This window comes from Mus pahari, chromosome 4, assembly GCF_900095145.1.
Source record: "Mus pahari chromosome 4, PAHARI_EIJ_v1.1, whole genome shotgun sequence".
Taxonomy (NCBI): Eukaryota; Metazoa; Chordata; class Mammalia; order Rodentia; family Muridae; genus Mus; species Mus pahari.
The window spans coordinates 144,364,853-144,376,582 of NC_034593.1; the positions used below are offsets into that span (position 1 = coordinate 144,364,853).

At 42.3% G+C, this 11,730-nt stretch overlaps 1 non-coding gene and 1 pseudogene across 1 annotated transcript; one reads left to right on the forward strand and one right to left on the reverse strand.

Moving 5' to 3' along the window:
* Positions 1 to 477: 477 nt before the first annotated feature.
* The window catches only part of LOC110320924, a 15,434-nt pseudogene continuing 4,181 nt past the window's right edge, over positions 478 to 11,730 (forward strand).
* LOC115063989 lies at positions 2,891 to 2,997 on the reverse strand. The gene has a single exon (XR_003843829.1). It is a non-coding gene; the product is annotated as a U6 spliceosomal RNA (small nuclear RNA).

Below are 11,730 nucleotides of genomic sequence, written 5' to 3' on the forward strand. Positions count from 1 at the left end.
ATCTTAACTATTTTCTGTAAGTCCACAAAGGAGGCAGGCCTAGGAACCTGTAGGTCTCCAGGCTCCAGAAATGATGGTTCTCCAATAATTAGGACCTTCTATACAGTTTTCTTAACTCTAAGAGAAAAAGAAAACATGTTGGAACTAAACTGTACACACCCGGAGGAAAAGTGTTTGTTCTCAGTGATAACATGGTCTCCAGCCTTTAAGAAAGCCTCTGTTCCCTTGAATTATGCAAATCACATCATTATGTAAGGCAGAGCACAGCTCTATGAAGACTTCCTTCCTTCATTAATAAAAAAGAAAGAGACGCACCATGATGGCTGCTCCAGCATGGGCTACGTGAAATATTTAGCACCAGAGCTGCCCTTTCTAGGGAAAGCAGGTTTGATTAATGCTATTTAATACTCATGACAATCCAAAGGCTCACTTACTGCTCTCATCTCCCACTCAAGAAAACTAAGGTGTAAAGAAGAAATGGAGGCTCCCCTGCTGTACAACTCCAAGCAGCAGAGACTCTCAACCAGATCCGACTTCAGCCTGCGTTCCTTCCCTATGATGCACAAGGACCCTTTGGAGATGACCGTTTTCAGGAATGTTCCAGACTATATGTCGAACAGAGCTGTTAGTAAAAATTATATAAGCCTATAATTAAATGACGTGTTAAAATGTGAGAAGGGCCAGAGGTTGGCTCGACTGGTAGACATGCTTGTACCCAGAGCCATCTGTAAAAGGTTAAAGGTTGGTAATCAACACCAGAAGCACATTGCTATCCAGGTATCTGGCCATGATGTTTTGCTGCCAGAGCTTCTGAGTTTGTTTTGTCTACCTGGTAAGAGAACACCATGATAGTGAAGACATTTTCCCCAACTCTGCTCATGGGCATTGGATTAGCTTCTGAACGTAGTCATGATGAAAAGTATCCTTACTAGGAAATTAGTTAGTTATCAGCCCTCACCCACACAAGCTGGTTATCAGAGGAGGTCCCACTTCTCATTATACTAGCTTACCCATAAACAGTGCTGCTTCTCACTGTGAAAGTGTCACAACACAGCTCCTGTGCTGTGGATGATCTTCAGTGCCATGTAACCTTTCATTCCTTCAGTCTAAGGATTCATACATCCTTACACGTAACAGTCTTGGATAAACACACTTTGCATGGATTCCTACAGGCGTCCAGATGCCCAAATGAATTAAATGTATTGCTTAGTAGAGATCAATAAAATGAAAGATTGCTATGGCCCTATAATGGGCCTTGCTGAGCAAGGGGAAATTGATATTTTAATGTGGTATTTTTGAAATATCAGTTTCTTTTGTGGCACTGTGACTGTAACCTGACATGGAGAGCTTAGGGAAAGCATTTATTTTGCCTCTTGGTTTCAGAGGGCTCTGTCCATCATGGCAGTGCGACCTGGTAGTGAAAGCTTTTGACATCATGGGACACAGAAAACAGAAAGCAGATCAGAACTGAGGACTTATAACTTTTAATTTTTTTTAGATTTGTTTTAACTTTTTTAAAAATTAGATATTTTCTTTATTTACATTTCAAATGCTATCCTGAAAGTCCCCTATACCCTCCCCTGCCCTGCTCCCCAGCCCACCCATTCCTGCGTCCTGGCCCTGGCACTCCCCTGTACTGGGGCATATGATCTTCGAAAGACCAAGGGCCTCTCCTTCCATTGATGGTCTACCAGGCCATCCTCTGCTACATATGCAACTAAGGACACGAGCTCTGGGGGTACTGGTTAGTTCATATTGTTGTTCCTCCTATAGGGTTGCAGACCCCTTCAGCTCCTTGGGTACATTCTCTAGCTCCTTCACTGGGGGCCCTGTGCTCCATCCTATAGATGACTGTGAGCATCCACTTCTCTGTTTGCCAGGCACTGGCATAGCCTCTCAGGAGACAGCTATATCAGGGTCTTGTCAGCAAAATCTTGCTGGCATATGCAATAGTGTCTGGGTTTGGTGGTAGTTTATGGGATGGATCCCTGAGTGGGGCAGTCTCTGAATGGTCTCAGCTTTGAACTTTGTCTCTGTAACTCCTTCCATGGGTATTTTGTTCCTCATTCTAAGAAGGAGTGAAGTATCCACACTTGGGTCTTCCTTCTTGAGTTTCATGTGTTTTGCAAATTGTATCTTGGGTATTCTAAGTTTCTGGGCTAATATCCACTTATCAGTGATTGCATATCATGTGTGTTCTTTTGTGATTGGGTTTCCTCGCTCAGGATGATATCCTCCAGATACATCAATTTGCCTAAAAATTTCATAAATTCATTGTTTTTAATAGCTGAGTAGTACTCCATTGTGTAAATATTTCACATTTTCTATATCCATTCCTATGTTGAGGGACATCTGGATTCTTTCTAGCTTCTGGCTATTATAAATGAAGCTGCTGCGAACATAGTGGAGCATGTGTCCTTATTACCAGTTGGAATATCTTCTGGATATATGCCCAGGAGAGGTATTGCTGGATCTTCCAGTAGTACTATGTCCAATTTTCTGAGGAACTCCAGACTGACTTCCAGAGTGGTTGTACAAGCTTGCAGTCCCACCAGCAATGGAGGAGTGTTCCTCTTTCTCCACATCCTCACCAGCATCTTCTGTCACCTGAATCTTTTATCTTAGCCATTCTGACTGGTGTGAGGTGGAATCTCAGGGTTGTTTTGATTTGCATTTCCCTGATGGCTAAGGATGTTGAACATTTTTTCAGGTGCTTCTCAGACCTTCGGTATTCCTCAGTTGAGAATTCTTTGTTTAGCTCTGTAGCTTCTCAAGTTCCTTGTCTATATTGGATTAGTCCCCTATCGAATTTAGGATTGGTTAAACACACACACACACACACACACACACACACACACATATATATATATATATATATATATATATATACATATATATGGAATGCTTCACGAATTTGCGTGTCATCCTTGCACAGGGGCCATGTTAATCTTCTCTGTATCATTCCAATTTTAGTATATGTGCTGCTGAAGTGAGCATGACTTATAACTTTCAAGATCAGCGTTTAGAGATCTATTTTCTTCTTCTGGCCTCTGCACTCCAATACATGTATATGTATATGTAGTAGATGTAGATAAATATGATATATATGTATGTGTATGTATATGATGTATATGTATATAAGGGCCACAAACTTGAGAGAGAAAGCAGGGTGGGTTACATCATTGGAAGGAGAAAAGGGGATGGGGTAAAATAAAAAGTATATATATTTTTAAAAATGTTAACATTTTGGGAGCCAAGCATAAGTAGTGAGTGTCTGAAATCCTAACACTTTGGAAATTCAGGCCAGAAGACTGTGAGATCAAGGCCAAGCTGGGAAGTAGAGTGAGACTGAAAGCAAGGAACTCTTTGCTTTCCTCTATGTAGGGGAACAATGACAACCCCCAAGGGGTACAGTGTTCCACATGACAAGCTGTGAGCAGAGACAGAATTACTATATACAGAATTTGCTCACACCTAGATTCTAAAACTATAAGAAAATTATTTATGATACTCATAAATTACTCAGTCTCAAGTAACACTTACAGCAACCCAAAGAGACTGAGATGTGCTGAAGGTTTTAAACCAAGTCTGTTCCCAGAGGATTCGGGTATTAAAATGTAACTAGCAGAATCGAAGCCCAATATCCTCTGACTGCCTCCTGACATCTGCTGATTGAACTTGGTTACAAAGGTTTAGCCTGACCTGAGTACTACCATCTGACATGAGTGCTTCTACCTGACCTGAGCGCTCTCACCTGACCTAGGTGCTCCCACCTGAGCTGGGTGCTCTCACCTGACCTGAGCGCTCTCTCCTGACCTAGGTGCTCCCACCTGACCTAGGTACTCCCACCTGACCTAGGTACTCCCACCTGACCCGGGTGCTCTCACCTGACCTGAGTGCTCTCACCTGACCCAGGTGCTCTCACCTGACCTGAGTACTCTCACCTGACCTGAGTGCTTCCACCTGACCTGAGTGCTCTCACCTGACCTAGGTGCTTCCATCTGACATGAGTGCTTCCACCTGACCTGAGCATTTCCACAGGATCTAAGTACTCTCTCCTGACCTAGGTCCTCCCACCTGAAGTGAACATTCCCACCTTACATGGGTGTCCCCACCTGACCTGAGCATTCCCACCTAACCTGAATGTTCCCACCTGACTGGAGAGCTATTCTCTGTGCAGATGTTCCACACATTGGTATACATCTAGGTGGATGGGTTTGAATTATCCTTCTCTGCTATTTTAATAGTTCTGTTTTGCAAAGATATTTATGAAGACATAAATTTTCAGAATTGGACACATATGAAGCATGCCAGCAGACAAATCTTTACTAATATGTTTGAAGTTGTCCTTTAGAGTTTTCTACTCAAAGAAATGATAATGAGAAATTAGAAAATTGCTGCATTAACAATAAATAACTCAATTTCTCTCTGGTACAACATGCATACAAAGTATGGAATAAGAAATGCAAAATTCAGCTTAAACGGGGCTCTTTTTTAAAAAAAGAATTAACCATCTTTGATGACAAGCCTAATTCTGAACATTTCATAGATATATAAAATTAGGAATACTGCCAAGAGGACTCACCTATTCCCCTCTCCCCCCTTAGCCAGGAGTATGTGTATCCTGGCATTTCCCAACGTTCATAATGGGTTTTAATTTCATAAATAAACAAAAAAATAAAACCATAAGTTACATAAGCTTGAAAAATACTGGCTTTAAACAAAAATGTCTCAACGCTACACTTCTCAGAACCTTTACTATACAGGTGTTTGCTGTGAACTTGGAGGGGACTTCCATGTGGTATTTATATCAAACTGGGAACTTGTGTTTCTAAGAACGCTGATAAAGAAACATGAACATCCCCCTTTGGGGACACCGCTCCTGTCCTTCTGTGGTTTTGTTTTATCCTGCTGTGGTCTCGTCTAAATGTCACTGTTGGGCACTAGAGGATGATCTATAAAATGCCCCTGAGCACACATGGCATGAGTGTGTAACATTTCAGAATGATTCTGTCTCTGGAAGTCTAATCACGCAAAACTGGGGGAAAAAAAACACTCAGAGATTTTGTTTCCATGTCTATTTTTCCTCTGATGTTCTTTTATTTAATTTTGCAATGGCATCAGTTCTCAGCAGGCTGGAGACCAAAGAACTGTCCCCCTTCCACCAGTGCAGACAAGGACTTCTCTAGGTCAAATCTTGTGAGGGAGTCTGTAGCTGTGTGTTGTCTCTGTCCTCAGAGGGTTAGCGGAAATAAGGGCAAGTTGCTGAAATCAGCTGCTGTCATGTGATACGTGACACCCTCTCAAGGTTCCCTTGGACCCTTCAGCTCTTTAATTGTAAATCCTCCTGTTGCCTTCCTCTGTGAACTCTGTCTCTTAAGCTTGTCTAAACCTTCAAAAATGTGTAGAACTCTAAATCTGAACCTAATAAGTAGACCACAGAGATTCTGCCAGCCACTGATCTGCAGTTAGACTCATATCATTTCTCTGGAGTGTGCAAAGCCCACTCTGGGCCATGAACGCAAGGAGACTCTTTCTGACTGGATCACTTAAAAGCTAAAACTCTCAGGGCCCCAACCTTTCTGAAAGATCCACAAGCACATATTAACTGCTACCAATGGGTAATCTTCACAGGTATGAACCAGAAGGACTATGAAGAACTACCCAATCAAGCAATAGATGCCACTCATTAGAGTAGAGACTGGTGATGCTGAAATTCAGCCACAACTCCCTGCATCCCTAGGAAATAGCCACTGGGGATGCTAGACTAGCAGGATGGTGACATCACAGTATATTCTATATGTCTCTTCTCCCCTTCCCACTGCACAGGCTTCTAACTGCCAATGTGTTTTCTGCTTTATATGTGGCCCCTGTGGCTCTCATTCTCATAACTTCAGAGATGATGGAAAAACTCACAAAGTGTTAGAGAAGAAATGAAACAAAACACGAACTGGTAGGAGACTACTGGTATTTATATTTATGTTCTGGCCACATACATTTTGATAGGTTCTACTTACAATACTGGAGATAGTACATGTGTTCATTTCTCTTTTCTTTCCAAAGTGCCCTTGAAATAACATGATAAAATGTGAATTTATATAGGCTTTCAAAATACAATAAGCTAAAGTTTTACAAAACCCAAACCCAAGGCAGGTAAATCAATCAAACCCATGAAGAAATATAATGGGGACATCAGAGAAAATGGTAGCAGAAGTGAGGACTCTGTATGAAAATAACCTCAGCTTCTTACTGATTGGGCAATGTATTGGCTAGTTTTGTGTATCAATTTGACACTTAAGCTGGAGTTATCACAGAGAAATGACCCTCCCTTGAGGAAATGCCTTCATGAGATCCAGCTTTAAGGAATTTTCTCAATTAGTGATTAAGCGGGGAGGGCCCAGCCCATTGTGGGTGGTGCCATCCCAACACTGGTAGTCCTGGGTTCTATAGAAAGCAAGCTGAGAAAGCCAGGGGAAGCAAGCCAATGAGCAGAACCCCCTCTACAGCCTCTGCATTAGCTCCTGCCTCCAGGTTCCTTCCCTGTGTGAATTCCAGTCATGACTGCCTTTGGTGGTGAGCAGCAATGTGGAAGTGTAAGCTGAATAAACCTTCCCCACCTCCCAACTTGCTTCTAGGTCATGATTTTTTTTGTGCAGGAATACAAACCCTGACTAAAGCATGCAGGCAGAATTCATATTGTGATGGTTAAGCTTGTCAACTTGATGGGTTTCAGAATCACTGAGATGTAGGCTTACTTTTTCTAAAACCTTGTTTAATAAGTATACTTAAATGCTTTAACCTCCCTTCTAGCCCACCATTCATTGGAGGTAGTGGAAAGGAAAAGTTAATAGAGCAAAGGAAGACATGAACCTGTTTAGAAATAGTTCTTTGGGCCATCCCAATCTTTATTATCAGAATAGCAGTAGTTCAGTTCACATGAGTCAGCAGTTGTAGCTTGATCCATTTGCAAATACCATTCACAAATCAGCAACAGCACTTTGATCCAGAAGAAACCTCAGGGCTATGCCAATTGGCCAGGGTTCATGGAATCAGCAAGAAGCTGCCAGAACAGAATCAGAATTTCCTTGGTTCATTTCTCTCTATGAAGTCACTACAAAGGAAGACCAGCAAAGAGTAACAAGGTGAACCAATACCACGCAGTGTCATCCACTGTCTGTTGGGTTATATTTATACTCTTTCCAAATATCACATGTTCTCTCAAGGATCTGTGTAGCAAAACATCATATGACCTTTATCCAGACAGCTACCAGAAAAACACATCTCTCTTCTCATCAAGACATCCCCCCATGTGTCTGCTTCAACACAAACATCCTCTCATAAGACAATTTCCAGAAAAATATCACATGACACAAGTGAGTCTCCAAAAATACACCAAAAGTTCCACTTCACTGAGAGACTGGCCTTTGAACACCTTTGTGAGGGGGTCTCTACATTTGATTAACTGAGCTCCCTAACTGTGGGCAGCTCCATCCCAGAGGCTGGGACCAGGACTGAGAATGGAGAAAGGAGTTAAGCACTTTCATCTCCTGCTGTTCCATGACAGCAGGTGCAAAGTGACCAGCTGCCTCAGTCTCCCTACTCCAGGACTGCCCTGTCTTAAGGGACAGTACCCTGGAGCTTTGAGTCGCTTTTATCAGGGTGTTTTCAATCACAGCAACAGGAAGGGGAACTAATACAGATAATAAGAGAAGAAACATTATCAGGAAAGATCAGCTCCCAGCTACCCAGGAATATGCCTGAGACTAAACTGAGTGAGCCCTCAGCCTGCCATAAGAAAGATGTTGACCCTGAGCTCCTCCATGTCCCCCAACAGCTCCAGGGGCCTGTTTCAATTACAGTCATTCCAAATGTTGGGCATCCAGGCATGAGTTTCTAGAGCAAGGGCTCATAAGGGACCATAAGATGTGAAGCTCCAGGAGAGTAAAGGGTAGTGGCTCTAAGAGTCACTATGACTCAGGTGACTTCCCAGGGGTGAGGGAGTGGAGAGAGAACCCTTCACCCACCTGATGACCTTGCTGTGCTCAGGGAACCATCTACACATTTGTGTGTGGTCATGGCGTCCTTCCTGCAAGACAGCCACCTCACATGTGAGCAATGCTTCGCTGCTCTCCTGCTTTACTGTGAAGAGTCATGTCAGACAAGGCGCTGACTAGAAACAAGCTTCTGATGAAAGCACTGGCAGTGGCTCAGCTCTGACAGAACACCCTTGACTTTAACCCCTTGGTTCTCTCATACCTAAAATAGGAATCTTAATTCTTTCATTGGGTTTTTATAAAGTTTCAAGTGAGTAAATATGTGTGAAATCCCATGTAGCACAGGAAATCTGTTAAATTTCTATGTTGTTGATTTTTATCTCTATCTTTGGGGTAGGATTTGTATGTACCGGGTAAGATTTCACCATTGGGTCAAGTTCCCATCTCTATTATAGTTGTTTTAAGACAAGAGTCAACAAACTGCACAATACTACTTTTTATGGTAGACTTTTTTTTAGGTTAAATATGATTCCTTCAAAACTAAGAGCAAACCACAATTAGCTCTTAACCCCACCACCCACCACCCACACATACACACACACACACACACACACACACACACACACAAAACAAGTTTAGGCCAGCATTGACCCACTATCTATAATTTGCCAAGCTGTAAGGGAAGAAACATCCATTCCTTTCCTATTAAAAGGGTGGCATCCCCAGCACTGAAACCTAAATTACATATAAAAATAAAACAGTAAAACAAAATTATTCTCCCAAGATTTGAAGACTGGGTAGAAAGAACACTGCCATCCTCATCCTTCTCTCAGCTGAGCCTAGTCCAAGAAAGTCATCCCTGGAAACATTATACCTGTGGGAACGATATTTATCCCCTGTGGATGAATTATGTTGACAACATTACAATCCAATGTTGTCAGGAGCCAGCTTCATTCTATAAATAAATTTATAGCTATCAATTTCTCAGGCTATTTCTGTGTAAACATCGTCCTTCTCAGACGGAATGGAGAGGGCACATAAGCCGATATTATTGAACAGAAGGAATATAGAGTTGAAAAATGTCAAGTCAGCAAAATCCAAAACAGAGTCCTTGGTCACAGCAGGGTCTGAGTGAGCAACCAGGCCAGGCCAGGTCCCCAGAAGCCCTGAGTAAAGGGAACAGGCTTTTGTGTATGCCCTACCCTGGGAGGCCAAAGGATTCCTAAATAAGTCTCCATGCTAATCAGGCTCTAAACATGGAAGGCTGAAGCTTCATGGGGTCTGTGGAAGACAGGTAACCTGAAGCATTTAAATTCTTGGGTATCTCTCTGGTAGAGAGGCTCAAATAAAACATGAAATTATCAGAACAAATTTCTAATCAGAGTCAAAATCAACTAGACACGGTTTGGGACAAAACCATACTCCAATGTAAAGATCATTTAGAGTTCAGTTTGTCCCTTTGTGTCTTAGTCAGGATTTCTATTCCTGCACAAACATCATGACCAAGAAGCAGTTGGGGAGGAAAGGGTTTATTCTGCTTAGATTTTCCACATTGCTGTTTATCACCAAAGGAAGTCAGGACTGGAACTCAAGCAGGTCAGAAAGCAGGAGCTGATACAGAGGCCATGGAGGGATGTTCTTTACTGGCTTGCCTCCACTGGCTTGCTCAGCCTGCTCTCTTATAGAAACCAAGACTACCAGCCCAGAGATGGCACCACCCACAAAGGGACCTCCCGCCTTGATCACCAATTGAGAAAATGCCCTATACAGCTGGATCTCATGGAGGCATTTCCCCAACTGAAGCTCTTTTCTCTGTGACAACTCCAGCTGTGTCAAGTTGACACAAAACTAGCCAGTACACTTGCTTTATGCACCCTCTAGTTCTCTACCTAGTAGCTACCCTGGCCAGAACTCCAGAACACAAACCAACAGGAGAGCAGCTGAAATCCTACCTCTTTGCCAATGAGTTAGAACATGTGGTATTCGGTGTAATTAGAAGTCTTAGGGATTTTCGTCTAAAACTCACTTCCCAATTCTCTGATTGTTTGTTAGTATTTGTAGTTTCTTTCTGATAGAATGGGCAATAAATTGTGATGGTAGTATATAAATACTTGTTGGCTTAGTATTGCTACATTGTACAAGTTTTCAATTAGAGAGTTAGATGATGCATTCAAATAGACCACAATGATTTATAATCCACAAAGTTCAGGTAGAACAATGTCTACAATCTACAATGTTCTGTTCCACCAGACATGATTCAAATTAGATAATGAAACAGTGGATTGTGGTCAATTGTCTGTGCAATATTACATTTAAATTTTATTTAAATATTCCATTATCACTTTTACATTACACACTTTTTCCCATTCTTTTCTCATTTTTACATGAGACAGACAATCCATCAGGTACAGCAACAGTCTCACTTGAAATGTGAATGACAAACATTGGAAGCAGCTGCTGTGCAGAACAAAGTCTTTCTCCTTCAAGGGCCTCTCTTCACCACCCAACGTTCCTCACATGGATATCTGCTGACTGTGGGCATGGATGAGGTCCCTCTGTCCTTAGACTCCACACTAAGAAAGCTCCTAATTTACCCCCTTGGGGGACCGTCTGTCTCTTGTCTTTACACAGGGGCACTAATGCCCTCTACTCAAATGCTCTCACATGGAACAGTCAAACCAAATCCAGAAGCCCTTGCCCAAACCTGACCAAGGAGTTGCTGAAGTTGTTATCTGCTGGTGTCAGGGACAGAGTCAGTATAGGGACAGGTTCAAAAAAGAAAATTTAACATCTCAGAGATATCCATGTTAGCAAACTACAACAAACCACTTAATTACTTTAAACCAAGAAATCTAGTTTCTTGGTTTTTTTTTCTCCTCACCATGTAACTAACTTTAGATTTAGGTACATCTCTGTCATTGCCACCTTCCTGTTTTTTACACAACAGAAAGACATTTGGTTCAGGTGAAGTAGGCTGCTGGGCACAGATACAAAATAATGCCTGCAAGGAAAAGCCCAGATCCAACGTTGCTTTCTACAATGCCTATGCCCTAAGCATTGTCACTGGAAAAGCAACATTTTAGGAAGAAGCATGGCTACCATGTATATGAAAATACCCACCAATTCAGCTATTCCTTCAAGGAGGATTATTGTAGACAAGCACAAGACATATAGTACCCTGGTAAAAGGCAGGCAATAAGCAAACATGGGTCCTTTATAGTGACTGTACTGTTTGGTTTTCTGTCAACTTAATTCAAGCTAGTCATCTAGGCAGAGGAAACCTCAACTGAGAAAATTACCCCATCTCCATCAGCTGGCCAGTAGGAAGTCTGTGAGGCATGTCTTGATTAATGCTTGATGTGACAGGGCCCAGCACTCTATGTGGGCAGTCTCACCCCTTAGCACATGGTTCTGGGGTATATAGGAAAGCAAACTGAGTGACTGGAGAGGTGGCTCAGCAGTTTAGGAGCACTAGCTACTCTTCCAGGGGACATGGGTTCTATTCTCAGCAGCCACATGACAGAGCACAACCATCTGTAACTACAGTTCCAGAGTATTCAATGCCCTCTCTGACCTTTGTGGGCACCAGGCACATATATGGTATATAGACATATATACAGGTAGAACATTTATACACATATTTTTTATAAAAATGAAAGAGGGGAAAGAGGAGAAGAGGAGGAAGAGGGGGAGGAAGAATAAGAAGAAGGAGAAGGAGAAGGAGGAGAAGGAGAAG